Here is a 3,165-nt window from a genome sequence, read left to right as displayed (position 1 = left end):
TAACTTGTTTATTCACTCAGTACGCAGAACCCTGAACTGAACAATCAGTTGTCATTGTTGCAAACGAGATGTTGTCCTGATTAACAACGTCACTCACGTGAATGAGTCCCAGCTGCTGCTGCTACAGAGCGCTGGTCGTTAATATTGAACATAGTGTGTGTCCACCCCAACCACCGGATTCAACAGTGCACTTCCTTTGGCCACTAACAACACACGCCACGTGCGAAGGCGATAAGATGAACGGTTCTTGAGATATGCCCTCAACATACACACAGAGATTTCTGGAATTATTAGACAGTTATGCTTGGTTGCTTTCCTGCTAAGAGTGAGAAGATCGAAATCCTTTTCACATCTGCCCACTCAATATCATCCTGCAACCAGCAGCAGGTTAGCGTAGCCTAGCATTAAGGGTAAAAAAAAAGGGTAAACATGAAATAGAGGCAGACTACCAGCACCTCTGATACTCACTAATACTCACTTTTTACAGTACAGGGGTTATGGGCTGGACTATTTCTTGGCTTGGTGCAGTACCCTCCGAGAGACCACCTCCCTCCCAAAAAACCACAACTTGTTTTGTTTTTTACCCGTTGGATTTTTGGTTTGGCCTCTAAAGCTGTTGTATTTGGAAGATATATTATAGCTCTTGATGCTACAGAGACTTTCTTTTTTGTTAATGGCTTTGTGTTGGACGGTCTCACAGAGATTTCCCAGCAAATGATGTGCGTGTTTTTTACATTTGACATCTTTACTGGCAACACGTCTTGAAAAGTAATAGTGCCACCCAATTTTCTAACAACCTTTTAAAACCAGCGAGTCGTTAAGGACTTACGCACGTTAGTAATGATTTATGGTTTGCTGTGACAACCCAATCCAGGTGTTTCTTTTTGTTGTTTACTTATAGTTCCACCATAGACGGAGAGTTGATCAGGCTGAGAAGCACAGCTATGTGCGCCGCAGCACTTAATGACTTCTCAATGAAGGAACTGAGACGAATTAGAGATTAGTGGTAATTGGGGTTTTGGGAATGCTGGGAAATGACGCTACAAGTTTGTGTGTGTGTGTGTTAGATGCATGGTTATATTTAGGAACGACCTCCCCTTGGCGTACTCTTGCTCGTAATTTGTGTTTATGGCTTTCATTTGTGTGCACGTTTTACGTTCTTTTTATGCATAATTATGCTCATGCATGACCATCCATTTCTTTTTTTAATGACTTGTGTAGATGTGTGTGCATGTGTGTCGTGTAAGTCAAATGAGGGTTCGGAGGTGGGTGTGGCTGCCCTCCTCTCCTACGGGTCAACTGCTTTAAGGGGTAACATTCCCTCATATATCCTCGTTTGGAGACCATTAGAGAGGAAATGGGGCCGCCAGCTATCTGACCTTCCTCCCCCCTTTTCTCCTCCATCTCTCCCCAAACTCCCTCTAAGCTCTCAGCATCCCGTCATCGCCCCACATCAGCCCCCTCCTCCCCATCCTTCTCTCCTTGTTTTCACAGTGTTAACAATCAGGCTGTGGCCCTGAGTGTTCCGGGGGCCTAATTGGGCCGACTGCTGGCGTTGATTGTGATGGATGGAGGGGGGCTGGAGCCAGGACCCGCTGTGGACGATTCTTTCATCTGCCTTCTCTGGCCTGTTGCACAAGAAGGGGATGGAGAAGATGCCTTCCTGGGTATTAATCATCTGAATATGGACCTGTGAATAAAGTTGTACCTCAGAATAAAGGTGTACGTCACTGAAAATCTATCATGTCAGTAACAAATCAAACTCTCTCTAGGCCTGGATAGTACTGTTGCTTCCAAGAGTTTGCGGTAGTCTCTTTTGTGGATGGCGGCAAGTGTATCCAGCTCAATTCACACCAGTTAAAATGGCTTTCAGTGGCAACTCCTCTAAACAATTTTGCAGCCTTATCCACTCGTAATTTATGTATTCACTAAAACAAGTTTTTCACATAAACAAAAGTCAAATGATGTGACAGCGCTTTGGTCAAATTTAAGATTTGGTTATGGCAAAGATCATATTTGGTTTAAAAGAAATAATTTGCTCATGTTATGGAAAGTGGTTTAGATCAAACACATGGTTAAGGTTACAGAATGATGGTGGCCGTTGTTTTCATTATTTTGAAAAGGGGAAACAAACAGAGGTTATTCATTTTAAATTCCAACTATCTAACCTGACCAAATTCTTCGGTCACAGACTTTCCCTGTGGCTCCCCTCATAATCAGTGTAGCCACTAGAAGGCTATGTCATTTTATTTTTACATGTAACATATGTGATGTGAAGTGTTCATGTATTTTTTAAATCCATCATCTAATTAAAATTGTCACGCACAGTGAGGACCATTTTGTGCTCCTTTCACTTCTTGGAAAAAGAACAAGAAAACTATTAATTTCATTTTCTGATCAAGGAGCTGTGAAATCATCCGAATCTCCTCCAAGTCTATTTCAGGTTGTCAGTGGTCAGGTTTGATACACAATTAGCAACACTTTGCAACCAATAGCACTAGCAAGCACCTTCAAAAGATAGCCATGATCCAATTGATCCCGAACAGCAGAGACACACACACACACACACACACACACACACACACCACACAACACACACACACTAGGCCTGTATTTAATCAGCGATTATCAGTGCAACCGGGCACAAAACACAAAGTGTGAAATATCTTAATCAAATGCCAGATATGCTTGTTTTGTGTCTGGCTCTGAGTGTTCAAACAACTCTCTGGAACGCTTTTGACAAATTCATGACGGGTGAAATTTTCGGAGTCGGTGTATAGACGTGACCGACACAACATGGGGTTGCTGGGGCGTCAGCTGCACTGTAAAACATCCGGGGCTGAGCTCAGAGCCCGAGGGTGGGGGGGCACTGAGTTTATCCAATGTAGATTTCAATATTTTGCCCCTAGTTGCTAGTTATTGTATTAAGAAACTTATTGATCAAATAAACAAGCCAATTTTTCCCCTTAGTTAAGAGAACATCCAATTCATCCAGGCATTGCATAAGATATATGATTACTCCAGTTCTGCAGGCTGGACAGTTTACACTACACAATGTCACAAATACTGTTAGTCTCAAATATTTATTTTTCATTCAACACAATAAGGTTACTAATAGGTACTTGTAGTTTAGTAATTTCGCGACTTTGTACTTCTACTCTGATT

The 3,165-nt window shown here is 42.3% G+C and overlaps 1 long non-coding RNA gene across 1 annotated transcript in view; it reads left to right on the top strand.

The window, feature by feature from the left end:
• LOC118119254 overlaps positions 1-2,192 on the top strand; it is a 78,344-nt gene extending 76,152 nt beyond the window's left edge. Inside the window, exon 3 of the long non-coding RNA XR_004698062.2 lies at positions 1,427-2,192. This is a non-coding gene — a long non-coding RNA (uncharacterized LOC118119254). The remainder of the gene's footprint in view (positions 1-1,426) is intronic.
• The last annotated feature ends 973 nt before the right edge of the window (positions 2,193-3,165 follow it).

The sequence above is a fragment of the Hippoglossus stenolepis genome, chromosome 12 (genome assembly GCF_022539355.2).
Source record: "Hippoglossus stenolepis isolate QCI-W04-F060 chromosome 12, HSTE1.2, whole genome shotgun sequence".
Taxonomy (NCBI): Eukaryota; Metazoa; Chordata; class Actinopteri; order Pleuronectiformes; family Pleuronectidae; genus Hippoglossus; species Hippoglossus stenolepis.
This window is presented reverse-complemented; position numbering and strand designations above follow the sequence as displayed.